This window comes from Marmota flaviventris, chromosome 16 (assembly GCF_047511675.1).
Source record: "Marmota flaviventris isolate mMarFla1 chromosome 16, mMarFla1.hap1, whole genome shotgun sequence".
NCBI lineage: Eukaryota > Metazoa > Chordata > Mammalia > Rodentia > Sciuridae > Marmota > Marmota flaviventris.
Window position 1 is genome coordinate 37,253,317 of NC_092513.1, and position 19,243 is coordinate 37,272,559.

Below are 19,243 nucleotides of genomic sequence, written 5' to 3' on the forward strand. Positions count from 1 at the left end.
CCAACAGAAGTTAGGAGGCGGCAAGGAAAGCCCTTGGTTAGAGATCTCAGAGGGAGAATGGCCCAGCTGACTCCTTGATTTAGACTTCTTGTCTAAGGAACTGTTAAAAAATAATGAATTTCTGTTGATTCAAGCCCCAATCCTATGGTTATTATTAGAGAAACTCCAGAAAACTCACAGGGAGTTTCTGGGAAAGTTCTCATCACTCCAAAAAGACTCACAGAGAGAAATGAAAATGTCAACATGTCAGGTGAATGGCAAATGGTTATGCATAGCTGGGGCCCAGGTGGAGAGTCAAGGGAAGAGACTGAAGAGCTAATAGAGTTCAGCAGGCTATCACCAAAGGGCTGAAAAGCAAATGATTGACGGTCAAGGATAAGATCAAGGGAATCATGAGTGAAGAAAAAAATACCATTCACTGAAATCCCATTTTCCCCAGCAAAGCTGTGTTCTAAAGAGGATATTCCCAGAATGACGTTTTCTTTCACAGGAATCCTTGGTCTTCCTTTCTAACTGTGTTAGTTCTTTTCCAGTCCAGAATCACAGAAACAATTTTATTTACTCTAGACTCTGGGAATGGAGTAAGAGGCCATGGTTAGCCACCTTCCCATTCTGTACAGATGACATGCATGCATTTCAATAGGGACTCTTCGGAAACAAAGAGTTTTGGGAAGCACAGAGGTAGTTGATATGGGTACTTTTGAAGAATGGGGCATAGTGACCTGATAGGAGCTGGTCTTTAGTGTGTCCTCTGCTTTCAAATTCATGCTGACTGCATGGCCTTGAACAAGTTACTTACCCTCCTGAGCCTCTGTTTCATCATCTAAAAGTTAAGACAGCAGTACCTAATTAATGGATTGATGGTAATTAAATAGGTAATATGTGGAAAGTACCTAATAAGTACCTGGTGTACATTAAACAATAGCTCTTAATATTTTTGAGTGGCGTTTCAAAATCTTAGCACTAATAACACTTTGGGCCAGACAACCCTTGCCTTTGGAAGACTATCTTAAGCATTATAGCATGTTGAGCAGCACCCCGGCCTGTACCCACTGGATGCTTATAGCACCCCCTATCCCCGGACATGACAATCAAAAATGTCAACAGATATTGCTAAATTTCACAGGAGGAAAAACTGCACACAGTTGAGAACCACTGCTTGGAGTGAAGTGGGCAAGGTTCTGAACAACTTTCAAAACCAGTTGTGGATGATTGTTTTTGTCCCATCTATATAGTGAGCAGAATTCACATAAATGCTTTTGTTATGAGTAAGAACATTTTTCTTATTTAAATAAAACACCACCCTTCTTTCCACATAGTGGAGGGTCTATCTTGCATGATTGTCTTCCTTCAAATTTCCCACTGGATGGGCTGGGAAGGTAAAGCCATGGTGCTACATCAGATTGGGGTATGAGGGCAGAATTATTTCCAACACTGATATTTCTTTGATATCTTATGGTTTCCCATGAAAATTCATACTGATGTATCTTCTTCCTGGGACTTTGAAAGCTCCATCATATGATTAAATATTCCAAGTAGAAAAGAATGGGCTTTGGGTGCACTTCAAGCTATTGATGGTGTCTTGTATTCAGGTATTCAGATATCAGGCATTTTAAATTTAGGGGTTAATTTTTACTACCCAGCTAAAATTTCTTTTATTCTATACATTTTTTTCTTTTGCTTCTACATTTTTTTAAAAGCATACATGTTTTTCTTTTGCTTCTACTTTTTTTTTAAAGTAACCACCCTTTAAAACAAGGGGAAATATTTCAGAATCCTTAAATACTCAGCATGAAAATGAATACTATCAGTAAAAGGGGAACATGTTAAAATATTTTCCCAATAAAACTGAGCAAACAGAATAACAAGCACTTGAAACAAGCTGTCTAAGAGTGTCAGTTCTGGTGGGTATTTCATTCTGTATTCTGTTAAAATCATTTTGGAGACCGTAGGATGTAGACCTGTTATTCTATACTCATTTTCCAGACCCATACCATAGAGAACGACATTACATTAAATGCTAATTTTCATTTTTTATAATTTAATGAGCTCCTTCTGAGAAAGCTACTGTTTCACTGGCACATCAGAGATATGCAGGATGGCCAGTGAAGAATGAAGGTTGAGATGTTGCTGTTTCAGTTATTCACTGATGTTCTCCAGACTCTGACAAGCATCCACTCATTACTAAGCAACTGAAGCTTATTGAAATTAGTATACATTAAGCAACACTCTAGATATAAGTATGAAAGGAATCTAAATATTTTTTGGGGGGAGGGTACCTGGGATTGAACTCAGGGGCACTCCACCTCTGAGCCACATCCCCAGCCCTATTTTGTATTTTATTTAGAGACAGGGTCTCACTGAGTTGCTTGGTGCCTCGCTTTGGCAGAGGCTGGCTTTGAACTCACAATCTTCCTGCCTCAGTCTTAAGAGCCACTGAGATTACAGGCATGTGCCACTGTGCCTGGCGGGATCCCAATATTCTAATGAGAAAGCATCCATGAGCTGAAATAGGCTATTTTTTAAAATTAGGGAAGACAAATAATATTTAACTGAAAATCCCTTGTGCTTACAGGTAACAAATTTACACAGAATACTTCAGAGCTAGATGACATGGAAAATCACAAAGAAATTCTTTTCATCAGGTAGAACAACTTCTGTTAAGAACTGAGTTTTAAGGAAAGAAACTGAAGAAGACTTTAGAAGATTGAAAGATCTCCCATATTTTTGGATAGGCAGAATTAATATTGTAAAAATAGCCACTCTGCCAAAAATGCCATACAGATTTAATTCAATTCCTATTAAAATACCAGTGATATTTTTCATAGAAATAGAAAAAGCAATGATGAAATTTATTTGGAAAACTAAGAGGCCCAGAATAGCCAAAGCAATCTTCAGCAAGAAAAATGAAGCAAGAGTTATCACAATATCAGACTTTAAATTATACTACAGAGCTCTAATAACAAAACAGCATGGTATTGGTACCAAAACAGAGATGAAGACCAATGGAAAAGAACAGAAGACACAGAGACAAACCTACATAAATATGGTTATCTCATAGTAGACAAAAGTGCCATAAATACACACTGGAGAAAAGGTAGCCTCTTCAACCAGTGATACTGGGAAAACTGGAAATCCATATGTAGCAGAATTAAATTGAATCCCTATCTCTCATTCTGCATGAAATTTAATTCAAATGGATCAAGGACCTAGGCAGTAGATCTGAGACACTGCACCTTCTAAAAGAAAATGTAGGCCTAACCCTCCACCATGTAGGCTTAGGAAATGACTTTCTCAATAAGACTTCTAAAGTGCAGGAAGTAAAATCAAGAAACAATAAATGGGATGGTATCAAACTAAAAAGCTTTTTCACAGCAAAGGAAACAATCAAGAATGTGAAGAGAGAGCCTACAGAGTGGGAGAAAAATCTTTGCCACCTGCATCTCAGATAGAGCATTAATTTTCAGGATATATAAAGAACTCAAAAAACTTAACACCAACAAAACGAAAGAAAACCCAAATAACCCAATCAATAAATGGGCAAAGAAACTGAACAGACACTTAACCGAAGAAGAAATATGAACAGTCAACAAATACATGAAGAAATATTCAACATCTCTTACTATTAGAGAAATGCAAATTAAAACTACACCGAGATTTCATCTCTTTTCAGGCAATTATCAAGAATACAAGTAACAATAAATGTTGGTGAGGATATGAGGAAACAGGTACCCTCATATATTGTTGGAGGGACTGAAAATTGGTGCAACCACTCTGGAAAACAGTATGGAGATTCCTTAGAAAACTCAGAATGAAACCAACATTTGATCCAGTTATCCCACTCCTTGGCATATACCCAAAGAACTTAAAATTAGCATACTATAGTGATGCAGCCACATCAATGTTTATAGCAGCTCAATTCACAATAGCTAAGCTATAGAACCAACCTAGGTGCCCTTCAACAGATGAATGGATAAAGAAAATGTGGTATATATACAAAATGAAGTATTACTTAGTCATAAAAAAGAATGACTTTATGACTTTTGCAGGTAAATGGATGGATCTGGAGACTGTAATGTTAATGAAATGCTAATGAAACGAAATAAGCCAATCCCCAAAGGCAGGATGTTCTCTCTGATATGAAGATGCTAACACACTATAAGGTATGTGGGGCATTTAGAATAGAAGTTCATTGTTTTAGACAAAGGGAAGGGAGTGGGTATGGTAATAGGAAAGACAGTGGATTAAATTGAACATAGCTTTCCTATGTTCATATACGAATAGATGACTGGTGAAACTCCACATCACATTTATTCACAAGAATGGGACCTAAGTAGAGTAAGTTATCCTCTATGTATATATAATATGTCAAAATATACTCTACTGTCATGTAAATATAAAGAGAATTATAAAAAAAAATTACTTATAAAAAAAAACTGAGTTTTTGGGGGACTAGCAAGCTCTGTCCTTCTTGGGCCCTTTCACTCCTTGTACTGTAGGAAGGGAGAATCTGGGACAGAATAATGTGATTTTACCATTAAAATGTGTGCAGACCTTTCTTGCGTGCAGACCTTTCTTGCCAAAGAAGGGTTCAAATTGCTATGGGGATGCATTGGGGACTCAGGTAAGGGCATAGCTCTGTCTTACTCCCGGTGACATTGGTTGCAAAGGAACTCTGTTAACTGAGGGGTCTGTTGCTATATAGAATGGGGGCCTATGTAACTGCCATTATGGGAGGCTCATTTGCTATGGCTGAATGGGAAGAATGGAAACTTATGTGGAATATATTAAAGCATTTCCCCTCCAAATGTGCCCTTTGAGGATGCAACTACCCTAGGAAGAACTCCAACTTCAGAAGAGACACTGTTGGATATTAGAGTTGTTTATATACTAGGACCACAGGGCATAATACTACAAAGTTGTTCATAAAAAGACAGCCACCTTATTTATTCACATACTATTAGAAAATGCTCTAAGTATTCATCAGTCTCTGAAAGCACATAGACACACACAGTAACATTTATGTTATAGAATAATTAGGAACTGCCAGAATTGAGAGCTACATTATTAATCTCATTTGCTGGTTCGAAACCATCAGATTCACAGTTTTAAATTTTACTTATATAAACTCAGTACAGACTTAAAACTCACATTTTGAAGGTTATAAAAATCAGTTGATGGATAAAATACAAACTCAGACAGTAAACTGTCACTAATATGAATGCACTAACATTAAACCACATTGTTACTGGCGTTTGTAAGCCCATTTCAATCTCTAGTTTTTGATGGGAAAATATTCCTCTATTCATTCTCGTGATAACACAGTTTTTGAAATGGTACTTATGTAAAGGTAAATAGCATTTTGCAAGCTCTTCTGGAGTAGTAAAGGGCAATTAACAAACAAAAGATAACTCAACAAGTCAGGACTATAATCTGTGAATGTGAATAGACTTCTGTTTTCTAAGACACTATATATTTGTCTTACTCAAAGACACAACAGTGCAGATATGCCACTCATATTTTTAAAAAATTCTCTTTTCACTTTTGGAATGTTTAAGTAGGTATGAAACAAGTTTTTCATGTAACAGTAGTAGATCAAAGTCATGGATATGAATCTTTTCAATGCAATATATAAGGTGCTTATGGATCCCGTTGTTTTATATTTTTAAAAGTGATTATGTTACAATTATTTTAGTTGCCATGTTTAGCATTACATTGTGTCTATCATTGCCTGGACTATTTTATTTATTTATTTATTTTTACTGGGGATTGAACCCAGGGATGCTTTACCACTGAGCTACATCCACAATCATTTTTATTTTATTTTTCTAAATTTTGAGACAGGGTCTTGGTAAGTTACTGAGTTTGGCCATAAACTTGAGATCTTTCTGCCTCAGTTTCCCAAGTCACTTAGATTCTGGGTATGCACATTCATGCCCAGCTTCGACTATTTTACTGTCTACATGGGAGAGCAGTTTAACATCTTTATGCTGGGGGTTTACACACACACACACACCCAACAGTAAGCAGAATGTGGGCCTGGAAGACCTTCCTGTTTGTTTCCGCCATATTTCCAGCATTTAGCAAATATTTAATAATCTCAATAAACATCTAACGAATAGTAAATCTTCTGCACATTCTTTAAAACCAGAATCAACCTTATTTTCTTTTATTGTCTCTTTAGGCCTGGAAAGTTCTCTTGGAACAAAAGAGGACCAAGAGGACAGGGATGCAGACCACCCTGTTGTGTGAGAGGAGCTGGATAGGGGAAACTCAGACAGGTCCTAGCTGTGGCTTTGCAGCTAATTCCTGGAGTAGTCCTTAACTGCTCTGGGCTTCAATTTCCTCAAATGAAAAATTGATGGGTCTCAGTTAGATGACCTGAAACATCCTTCCTGATGCTTTAAATTCTAGGATTCTAACAGATGGTAAATCTAACCAAGATATTACTTGGAATAGTTGTACCTAGTTCAGAATCAGGGAACAAGAAGGATATGTAAAGAATGTTTAAAAACTGAAAGGAAGAAAGAATAAATAATTGTTCTAAGAATGCATTAATGCTGCCTGTGCATCTGTAGGATTTTCCACAAAAGGAAGGAGCTCTTGTCTATAGATATAGATTTTTGCAATTAAAACAAAGTCAGAGATTGTTTTTTGATAGTTTAATTTTAATTATATAAGTTATTCTCACTCTTGGTATTTAAAAGGTGTGATTTAAAAATTCAGAATGCATTTATATACTCCCTTAAGAAGTGCTAATAGGGTCACTATAGGTAGGGAAATTTTTATTTTGCATCTTAAGCCCTTTTGTAAGTTATAAATAATCATTTCATAAATATTCTTCAGGAGAAAAAAGAAAGGGAGAAATTCCTGCCTTAACAAAACCTCAGCTCCTAGTGTTGATTCTAGATAACATTTAGCCCCCAAATTCTATTAGTTTACAACTTCAGACATTGTCATTTCCAGAATTACCCTCATATCAGTAAAGGAGGATTTTACCTAAATAGGTCTCAGAACTATAAGGTGCTAGATCTTTGAAATTCTTTTTGAACAGAAGTAATACTAATTTTAGTATTAACCTAAACATAAACTTATTTGACAATCAGAAAAGATCTATGTATTTTCAAATAACTTACTCTTCAGAAAATATTTTAAATGAAAAATTCTAACATTATCTAACACATGTATTCTTCTTATAGGATTAAATCAGAATGTTCTTTAAGAATGGAATTTTGCTAAAGAAGACATGTCATTCTTGTTCTGCTACTTAACCAAAAATATGTCAGTGGTAAGTTATTTAAACTCTTGGAACCCTAGTTATTGCATTTGAATAACAAAGGTAACACCAGGCTTATTTGAGGGATTATTATGAATTTTAAAAAAGATAATGTGTATGGAGAATCTGCTTTGGTGCTTGACACAGAGAGCTAGGGCCCTCTGTCAGGGAAGTTTCCCTTCCCTGAATGGAGCTCTCCTTTTCTTGTAATGGCTGAATACAGTGTTAGAATCTTAACCACCCTGACAGCACTCAAGCCTCTCTCCAAACAGGACCCTCCATACTTCCTTCATACCAGAAAGAAGACTTCGCTGTCCTTGGTACAGGACTTCCAAAAGTGAAAAAAGACCAGGCATTTGTCCTTGATGAAAAATTCAGAAGGAAGACAGACAGATAGCATGAGGAATTACAGTCTGATGCTGTGAATGCTGAATGAAGATTGCTTTTATTTTTGTTGTCTACACTAGGAGCTCGCCTCCTAAAAAGGTCTATACTCAAAGGACTTAAAATTAGCATACTATAGTAACACAGTCACATCAATGTTTATAGCAGCTCAATTCACAATAGCTAAACTGTGGAAGCAATCTAGATGCCCTTCAATAGATGAATGGATAAAGAAAATGTGGTATATATACGCAATGGAATATTACTCAGCATTAAAAGAGAATAAAATCATGGCATTTGCAGGTAAATGGATGGAGTTCGAGAATATCATGCTAAGTGAAGTAAGCCAAACCCCCAAAACCAAAAGCCAAATGTTCTCTCTGATAAGTGGATGCTGATCCATAATGGGGGAGGGCTTTGGGAAAAACGGAGGAACTTTGTTTGGGCAAGGGGGAGGGTGCACGGGTACAGGAAAGATGGTGGAATGAGATGAACATCATTACCCTAGGTACATGTATGATTGCACATATGGTGCGACTCTACATTGTGTATAACCAGTGAAATGAAAAGTTGTACTGCAATTGTGTATAATGGATCCAAATGCATTCGGCCATCATATATACCTAATTAAAATAAATAAATAAATTATTATTATTTTTTTTTTAAAAAAGGGCCCAAAGGGCTATGTGAATTCATAGAGAGGAGTGATAACTGTTGATCCAGGAGGGCTTGTCAATGATTTCAGTGAAAAGACAACAACAATAGTTGTAATGGACTTTGAAGGATGACCAGCATATTGTGAGTCACTGGAGAGCACGTGGTAGTGAGGGGGATTTGGGGAGGAGAGTCTATGCAGGAGAACCAGCTTGTGCAAAGTAAAGGCACGAAGAACAAGGCTTAGAAAAGGTGAAAACATTCTGGAAAAGATCAGCTGATGAGGAGCAGAGGCAGGGACCCTGTATTATGACATACTAAGGAACACTGGACATAGATTTTTCTTTTTCTTTATTTTTTTGGTAACCGGGGATTGAACCCAGGGGCACTCAACCACAGAGCCATATCCCCAGCCCTATTCTTTGTATTTTATTTTAGAGACAGAATCTCACTGAGTTGCTTAGGGCCTCACTAAGTTGGTAAGGCTGGTTTTGAATTCATGATCCTCTTACCCCAGCTTCCTGAGCCTTTGGAGATTATAGGTGTGCACCGCCAGGCGCGGCTTTAGCCACGAACTTTTAAAACTTGAATTTCAGAACAAGACACCGAAGAATGAAAATGATGCATTCTGAATGTAAATCAGGAAGTTGATTTGGGCCATCATGTTTTAAAAGGAAAAAAAGGTTAAGAACACTGAGAAGGAGTCACTTGTGTTCAAAGCAAGGCTGTTTAAGATTTGCCTAAGATCCATTAATGTGATAGAACTTTTCTTTACCATTAAAAAAACAATGCTTCTATGTATTAAAGTTATTTGGTGTTTACATTACACGAGAGGCAGAGGAGCATAATCATTCAGAGTTTAGGCTCTGAAGCCAAAGTGTCTGGATTGGAATACTCACCCCGACTAACTGAACCTTAGATAGGTTAGTTAGCCAACCTTGATGAGGCTCCAATTTCCTCCTTAAATATGGAGTTAAAACGTGCACGTTGTCAGGTGTGTTAATACAAAATGAAGTACGTGTGTATACAGAAGGATGTCTGGCGTAAATGAGAACTCCGTAGACATCAGCCCATCTTGCTTTGAGCCTTTGCCCTCATTCACCAGCCATCTCTTTAGAAAGTCCCTACAGTGTCCAAGCTCTATGCTGACTTCCAGGGATACAAAGATAGATACAAAATGACTTTTGTCTTTACAATCATTTGTGGTTTCTCACATCACACTAGAGGGTTCAGCAATAGTAGTACAGACTTATATCCTAGTTAAAATACTTTTCTGAACTGTTTGGGCAACAGTGATTTAAAAATCTCGCACCACAACATTGTTTATTATTATTATTATTATAACAGCCAACTCCTCTCTTCTCCCTTCTCTTCTTCCCCAAAATTGGAGAATATCATGTTAAGTGAAATGTTATATTTCTGCAGCCTGAACTATCTTTGATGGCAGGTATTTCCTGTGATTCCAGGCAACAGTGAGCTTATTTTAGTAGCTTCCTCTACTTATGTGCACCAAACCTTCCAAAGATGAGTATTTCCACCATTGCCTTAGAGGTCTCTTTGCTAATTCATTTGACTTATGTGTTAATGTAGCATCTATTATTGGTGGGTGAATTTTTCTTTCCCAATGGTATTTTCCCCCCAAAAAAATCATAACTTCAGAAAGTCTTATTTCCATAAGCTGGAGAGAAATGTTAATGATTAGACTTTTCAGTGCTATGCCAGACTAAGGAGAAGACTTGCTTGGAAAACATCAGTTATTCGCTGCCTTTTAAACCACAGCATAAAGCTGTTCATCCCTGTATCTCTTAGCTGCAGGTTTATGACGGGGTCCAAGTAATTCTGTTCTGTTCATGATGACATTTGCTCATTGTCTGAAAGGATTCTAAATTAGGTATTGCAGGTTCAACATTAATTTTGGTTGAATAGTTGAAAATTGTTGGAGAAGGGACACCATGTCCTTTTGAGTATAACCACAGTACATTAAAATGGACAGATGAGCAGTTGTGATAGCCTCTAAGGAAAAAAAATTGAAAAGGAAAATGTCTGCATACAAATGAGAAGAAATGAAAACAGCAAGGCACTTACATTTAAAATAACTAAGGAAAGTACCAAAATGATTACATGAAAAATTACTTTAATACCAAGGAAGCCCCTTAGAATGAATGGGATCTTTGAAACAGGACAAATTGTTTACCTGTTAAAAAAGATAGACACTGGCATCCTGACCACTTTATACATCTATTCAGTATTTATTATAGGAAAGGTGTGAGATGTTCAGACCATAAGGCATCTTCAAATAGTAAACACCCATTCTTAGAAGACAGAGAGATCAGATCTCTCAGCTAATGGTGAAAGGTCCATAATAAAATAAGAAGCTCTAGGCTTAAATGTAAATGTCAAATGTATGGAATTGGAGAATATCATGTTAAGTGAAATAAGCCAATCCCCCCAAACCAAAGGCCAGATGTTCTCTCTGATATGCAGATACTATCTCACAATAAAAGGGGAGGAGAAAAGAATAGATGTTCCTTAGATTAGACAAAGGGGAATGAAGGGAAGGGAGGGAGAAGGGGACTAGTTAAGACAGTAGAAAGAATCGGACATAACTTCTCTATGCTCATATGTGAGTATACCTCAGTATAATTCCACATAATGTAAACCACAGAATGGGAAGTTATACCCCATGTATGTATGATACGACAAAATGTACTCTATTGTCATGTATATCTAAAAAGAACAAATAAAAATTTAAAAAGAAGAAATAATAAATAAAAATAAATATATTTAAGTATAAAAATAAAAAAGTTCCAACAAAAAAATGTGAATGCCAGAATGAGACTGGTGTCCCATGAGAAGTTCTTGTATTATACACACTAGTTTATGAAATGTGAACATTAAAAATTGAAAATCGTATTTAGGATATACCTAAAACTTTAAAAATATTTCTATTAATTTGAAAAGCCAAATGAGAAGGGTGACAATGATTTTGTTAACAGAAACAAATTAATGTTACAAAATTGTACAGCTTAGAATACAGTTTTAAATATAATAAGTTAAAAACTTTTAAGGATAAAAAAAAATTCAGTCTTTAAGAGAATGAGAAATAAGTATTTATAAACACTGCTATCCAAAATATACAAAGAACTCCCAAGATTCAACAATAAGAGAATGAAGAACCCAAATAAAAGGTAGGCCAAAGACCTGAATGGGCACCTCATCAAAGAAGATATACAGATGGCCAAAAAGAAAAAGAAAATATGCTCAACATTAGATGTCATTAGGGAATTGATAATTAAAACAACTATACACCTATTAGAATGACCAAACTCCAAAACACAGACAACACCAAATGCTGGCAAGGATGTGGAGCAAGAGGATCATTTATTATTGGTGGAGATTAAAAAAAATGGTACAACCACTTTGCAAGACAGTTCATCAGTTTCTTACAAAACTATATGTCTTCTTATTATACAATCCAGTGATTATACTCCTTGGTATTTACCTAAATGACTTGCAAAGTTATGTCTACACAAAAACCTACACAGATGTTTACAGCAGCTTTATTCATAATTACCAAAACATGGGAGCAATGAAATGTCTTTCAGTAGGTCAACAGATAAACAAAATGTGGCACATCCAGAAAACAGAGTATTATTCAGCACTTGAGTGATCAAGTCATGAAAATATGGGGAGTGAATTTAATTCCATATTACTGAGTGAATGAAGCCAATCTGAAAAGGACATACACTGTATGATTTCAATTGTATGGAATTTTGGAAAAAGAAAACTATGGAGGCATCAAAAAGACATTGGTTTCCAGAACTTAGTGGAGAGGAGGACTTTTAGGCAATGAAACTACTTCATATGATATTTTAATGGTGGATATGTGTCGTTGTACATTTGTTAAGATCCACAGAATGTACACAAAGAATGAACTCCAATGTAGACTATGTAGTTGGGTGATAACAGTGTGTCAGTGTAAGTTCACAGATTGTAATAATAAATGTGCCACTCTGGTGGGATCTGGATAGTGGGGGAGGCTATGTGTATTTGGGGACAGGGAGTATATGGGAAATGTTTGTAACTTTCCCTCAATTTACTGTGAACAATAAATTGTACCCAAAATTAAAGTTTATCAATTGAAAAAAAAAGAATGTTCTATTGCTGTTTAAACCACTGTATGATTCCATCAGATAAAGTTCTGTAATAGGCAAAACTAATCAATGGTGATATGAACTAGGATAGTGATTTCCTCTGGGGGAATCAGCTACAAAAAGGCATGAATAGAACATCTGGAAGTATTGGTGAAGTTCTGCTTTTTTATTTGATTGACAGTAATCACATTGTGAAAATTCATAGAAATACATGTTTCCTGGTATCATGTGTGTGTTATATCTCAATGTCTTTTTTAAAAAAAAATTTTGTAGTTGTAGATTAACACAATACTTTTATTTTGTTTTATTTTTATGTGGTGCTGGGGATCGAACCCAGTGCCTCACGCATGCTAGGCGAGTGCTCTACCACTGAGCCCCAGCCCCAGCCCTCAATGTCTTAATTTAAAGTTTTTTATAAGTGAAAAAAAGAAACAAAATCCAAAACAAAACAAAGACCAAATGAAACTACCCAACTTTAAATTTATTTCCTGTGGATCATTTGTTTTACTGGGGAGAAGCAAGTAATCCCTGCACACTTTTCTTCCAGTCATTTTGGAATGAGGCATTAATGGATGAGTTAGGATGCAACCAACAAGAGAAAACACTCTAAGTATTTTAAAACGGGTGGAATTTAACCCAAGAGAAATGATTACATTTGACGAGAGGCTAAACTAGGGATAGTAAATCAACCTAAAGAGCATAATTAGCAAAAAGTCCAAGATACTACCACCTACAGTTCTCAAGGGACCAGGGGAAGAGCCAGTGTTGCTAGGGTTCAGGGTTCAAGGTTACTGGGGGAAGCTGGAGGCAAAGGCTGGGGTTGGAAAGCAGCCCACAGGGGTCTATCCCCATGGAACTGAGCAGGTTCAGGGTAAAGCATGGACCTCAAGGTAAAAACAGGCACAAACTGGCACACTGGAGAACAGAGAACTCAGAAAATCAGTTTTTCATTTTCATTCCTCTTGGAGTAACTGCTCCAGTAGGGAGATGGACTTAATGATATTTTCAAAGTGCACTGTTTACCTCTTGGGAGGTAGACATCTAGCAAACATCTTGAAAACAAATGAAATCACCATTGTAGTTCTATATCCAGTCTCAACAAACCAAATTCATGCATGCACCCTTAAGATCATGAGAGAGTTACAGACCTTACTGTGAAGTTAACCAAAAGTATAAAAAAAAGTGTGCCTGCCTTTAAGGCAGGCAGTGAGCAATGCCAGCTACGTTGCTTTATTCAGAAAGTGACATGGGTGTATTCTGATGATCTGGACATCACCATTCTTCACAGAAGAAAATAAAACCACATTTTGAAAACTGATCTTAGAAGGAAGTGAAAAGTCACACAATTTCCCCAATATGACCACTACTCAATTCCTCCAATCCTCTCTGTCCTGCTTAAAAAAATGATGATATTTAAGTCTAATATTAAAGCACAAATTTGCAAGTTCTGTTGTACCATGGAAGGGTATTATGTCTGATGATATAAAACATATTTATTCATCCGTTTTATAGCCAGGCAAACAAAATTTAATGTGTTGTATGTGTGTACTTAATTGTTCATAGAAGTTAAAAAAAATTACTGCACTTGAACTTAACCATGTCCTGATTTTAATGTAGGCAACATAAAACCCTCCGGCAGGCAGCTTTTGAAATGTTATCTTTATCTCACACGTAGATGTGTCAATGATTAAACTGCCAGAGACACAAGCAAATTTTCCTTCAGTTTATACCTTATTAAAACATGGTTCTTACCTCATTCTGAATAATTACTCTAATATGAAATATGTTTTCTATCTTTAAAAAAATTGCTAATTTTTAGAGGAGAAATAAAACATTATGGCATTTGCTTAACAGAAACAAGAAAGATATTGTTGGGGCCATCTCTGTGTTGAACACCTCATAATTCAGATGGTTTCTGATAATAATAAAAACAAAAGGAACAGAAAATAAGTCTTTCACTGTCTGACACCCCATTAAAAGTAGAAAGCTGGAGGGTGTTGGTAATATTTAACCCCTTTTATTAAAGGGAGAGAAGCACTTTACAAGGACATCATTGATGTCCTTCTTACATCCGTGGGCTTAAACACACTCACCTAAAATTCCGTGAAGAAACAGCATGAATTTTCCAAAACCATCTATATTATTTTCTTTGAAATGGATGTTGATTATGGCATTTAAAGACTCCCCAAGTGCTTCATCCAGGGATTTGTAAATCCTATATATCTGCAATGACAAAACATCGGTTTTATTTAGCTAAGAAACTCACATGTTTACTACAGAAAACAGTCAAGAATGGCAGTTCTAGAACATATGTTATTTTACAAAACCCTCATGCACTATTAATAACTTGTAATATTCAACTCAGAACATTGGTTTTCATTTACTATAAGAAATAAGTTATTTCTTTTCCTATAAGAATAATGGCATGGATGCTAGAAGTCCTTCCACAGATGAGGATGGACAGGCCTAGAGGGATCAAGTGACTGTCCAAGGTGAAACAGCAGGTTAATAACAGGAGAGAGTCTTGAACCTGGGGGTCCTAGCATAACTCTTTGTTTTTAGATGATTAAAAACTTAGAAATGAAACCAGGTGTGGTGGCGCACACCTGTAATCCCAGCGGCTCAGGAGACTGAGGCAGGATGATCTCGAGTTCAAAGCCAGACTCAGCAAAAGCGAGGCGCTAAGCAACTCAGTGAGACCCTGTCTCTAAATAAAATACAAAAATAGGGCTGGGGATGTGGCTCAGTGGTTGAGTGCCCCTGAGTTCAATCCCTGGTATGAAAAAAACAAAAACAAAGCAAAACAAAACCTAGAAATGGGAGAATATGGAATCTGCTATGCTTTCCAAGTAGGTAATTTTCTAGAATATTGAATCACCATAATTTCTACTAAAGCCAAGGAACTTCCTGTTGAAGCTGGAGTCCTCAGACACAAATGTTCTCTAATGGCCTAATCTTGAGCAGTTGTAAGTAGATATCTCATAGGAATTAGTTACATACAGCAAAGGCAAACTAACATTATTTAATTATCCATATGATTTATTATGTTGTGTTGTAATAACATATAAACAGTAAATAGCTCACAAAATGGGCTGTTTATGTTTCTTAAAGCTGAATGGCTTTATAAGTTTTTGCCTTCTGAGAAAATTCATAGATGAGAACTGGAGGAGAGAAGCTCTGCATGGTTCTGGAAATCACATGTTAAGACAAAGGAGAAGAGAGGGAGGAGGGACACATTAAGGTAAAGGGGACAAGGTATCTGACAGCTGTGGGGACAGAAAAGGGAGGGACTGATAGGTAGAGGGTGCCCTCTGTCCCCAGCTCCAACCAAACTACTTTCCTCTCCAGCTGTGTTCTCTAACCCAGGTCATCTAAAATGATCATAATCATCATTTTAACTTTCATGACTAGCTTTAGGCATCTTATGGTTTTAGGTGCATAGAAAACAAAATCCTATAACAATAACTCCCCCTTCTTCGAATCCAAATTTTCAGATAAGTTTGTTATTTCATGAGTTATTAATAGGAGATAAAGAAAATTTCATTGCACAATTAACCCCTGTTGTGTCATATCAAGACCCAACAGTGCTAGATACATGCATGAATTTGACACTTTTGAATTAAATGTATTATTACAAAACTTTCTGATTTTTTTGTTTGTTTTCTTGAAGTACATGCTGTCATTATTTTAAAAATTGGGTTTGAAGTAGATTAGACCTATGCATTTGAAAATATGTTATATGTTAAAATGTTGCCCCTCCCCCCCATGAATGCAGGTCTCCAAACCACAGTGTCAGGAAATGAACATAAATTTACACAATCTTATATTCTTTCATGTAAAGCCGTGTGCATGTGTGTGTGTGTGTGTGTGTTAATAAAGTGAGCACACAGAGATAAACATATCTAGCTCTATTTGGCAACCCAGAATCATTCAAGAAATCCCTTGTTTTTGGCCTAGTGACCTGTCAGGATCTTGTTGCTGGTCTTTGCTCCTCCACCTGTCAATCTTGGGGTGGGTATTTTGCATGTTTGGTTTTTGCCTAGCTCCCTGGGTCACCCTGGACTGCAGTGGACTAGGAGGGAAACCAGGAAGCACTCAGACAGAGAGCTGGGTAGCCCGAGTGGACTGGGATCTATGACTTTAATAACAATTGCACCTTGGATGATATGCTGATTGTGAGCCAGCTTGAGTTTCTGGCCACTACTCCTTCACCAAGAAGTGACCCTGTTTCAGCCTGTAGCTCAGGCAGTGATCAAAAGCATGTGTCTAATCTGGAGGCAGCTCCATCTCTAGTACTCCTAGCTTTGTTCCCTGTGGGACCCCAGGATACACAGAACTGAATATAGATAATTCTTTCCACGTCTGAACCAGAGGGCGGCTTCCTCTGGTTCTGACAGTGAATCAAAGCCTTCAATCCTGCTCCTTCTCTTGCTGTAGCCTATTGAACACTTGAGAAGCAAAATTCTCACATGAACACTCTCTGGGGATAGAAAATGATACTTTTTTTTTCTTTAAAATTTTAGTTAAATACTAGGTCAGTAAACTTAAATTCTAGGTTGGCTAACCTAGAATATCTAATTCAACTAGAAGTTAAAGATTTAGTACACCGAGATAAGATAAAAAATAAGGTCTCCTTTACCTAGTTCCCTGACAAAGATTTCAGGCAGGGTTCCCATTCGAGTTAAGAGTTGATATCACACCACAGATAAGAGAGAGAAGTGTTTTATTCTATTTGGGGCACCATATTTTAGGCATCTAGGTTGAATGGAAATTGCAGGAGGTAGATTTTTGCTAAATAAGAAAACTTCCTTAAATTGGAGCATACACAAATAGAAACGCCTTCACACCAATGGTATTAATATAGGGATAAATATGATAGTCTATTGATAGTCACCGTGATGTGGGATTTGGTAAGGGCCATACAGCCATTACACAAGGATGGGGTATGTGGTCACTCCAGCTGTAATTCCATGGGACCAAGCCAAACATGAGACTCAAGCACAGTTAGTATTCACATTACCATTGAAGTTTGTGCCAGTGCTGATCTTCCCACTTAAAACAGCTCTCCATCCTCACTCTATAGTGTTTACCTTGAAATATTTTCCTCATAGCACTTCTAACTTTCTAATGTATTATTTATCCATTGTCATTTCACACTAACGTGTAAACTCTACAGAGGCAAAGTTTTTGTTCTTTATTGCACTCCCGATGTTCAGGGTGACGGCTAGCACACAGTAGGCCTGAAGGAATATTTATAGCAAGAACACACAAACCAATGAGTGAATGAAGTCTTTTTGGTTGTCACCAAATTTAAATCTAAGAAGAAACTTGGATATTCTTAATCACAAAGATTTGCAGATCAGATTTAGGCTTATAATTTATGATTTTTATCTATTCATCTCCTAGAAAAAAACAAAGTAGAGTGAAATATAAGATTAAATAACATGGATGCAGTAAAGAAGAAATCTTATTAAATTATCTTTCTTATTTTAAAAGTTGCCTCCTTTTCTTATAAATGTATTAAGTCCAATCTCTTCTCTGTTACCCCTGTGACCTTGCACCTCATTAAAATAATTTCATCCCAAGAATTCATAGGAATTTTATTCACACTGGAAAAAATGAGGAACCCAAGCAGTCATTTTATCTGTTTTCATTATTAGGTAGGAATTTGCAGCAGAAACACTAAAGGGAAGGGGGAAGTTGGTGGTCTCTAGGACTTACACTGTAGGCTTTCCTTTTTTGTTAGTTATACTTGGGAAATTGGGGTGCCATGGTCTGGCTTATTAGATTTCAGTGAATGGACAACAATTTCAGATCCTTGGGTTAGATGATGATGTCCATAAATTTGCAAAGGGTGCACCAGAGAAATGCAAACATGGAGAGCCACACTGCATTCATAAACATATAAAATTTGGTAATTTATGGAGTTTGACACTGTTTGTCGACATAAGTTGCAGCACCTATTAAAAGAGTTTGGTTAAGAATGATTGTAGTCATTGGAGACATGGTAACGACTTGTCCAAATAATTTCCAAACAAATAAATCCTGCTTTTTTCCAGCAGCTCTATGCCATGGAATTCAAGATGGCATGCTAAAAATTTCACCCCACCTAAGCCTGGGATTCCTGTTAACCCTCTTTTGCAAATATAGCAGCAGAAGGATCCTTTATAACAATGAGAAGGCTGGGAGAGAAGGAAAAACTTTGGATCTGAAAGGTCTCTCTTCTGCTGTTATGGAAAGAAGACTGAAGTAGGATTAGAAGACTGGGTTTTCTTACCACTAACTAGCTGGGCAAGTCATTTACTCTTAACTTAGTTTCAGTTTTCTCATTAGTAAAATGAGGGTATTAGGTCTAGATCATTGGTGTTTCAGTCAGTAGTGGTTCTCCTCTCACCCTTAGGGACATTTGACAATGTCTTGAGTATTTTCACTTGCAAGGGAAAAATAGGTACAACTGGCATCTGGCAGGTAGAGGCCAGGGTGCTGCAGAACATCCTGCAGTGTCCAAGATGGCCCCTACCAAATACTGAACCAGTCCAAGTGTACCAATACTAAGTTGAGAAACTTTGGTCCAGATGGTTTAAATCCCTCTCAGACCTCAAACCCTTCTGTAATTTTACCACAGGCCCCATACAGATCTCTGATATTGCACAAAGTAAGCCTAATTCACCACTGAAGTTAACCTGGCAAATGTCCTGGCAAATGGACAGATCTGAAGACTATCATACTAAGTGAAATAAGCCAATCCCCCAAAACCAAAGGCCTAATATTCTTT

At 36.8% G+C, this 19,243-nt stretch overlaps 1 protein-coding gene across 8 annotated transcripts in view; it reads right to left on the reverse strand.

Moving 5' to 3' along the window:
* The window catches only part of Dtna (dystrobrevin alpha), a 355,871-nt gene that overhangs the window by 180,438 nt on the left and 156,190 nt on the right, over positions 1-19,243 (reverse strand). For 7 of the 8 annotated variants that reach the window (XM_071602818.1, XM_071602815.1, XM_071602816.1 and 4 more), the window contains one exon: positions 14,562-14,691. The exons of the other annotated variant lie outside the window; for it this stretch is intronic. The gene's annotated coding sequence lies outside the window, so the exon portion shown is untranslated. The remainder of the gene's footprint in view (positions 1-14,561; positions 14,692-19,243) is intronic. 8 annotated transcript variants of the gene reach the window in all.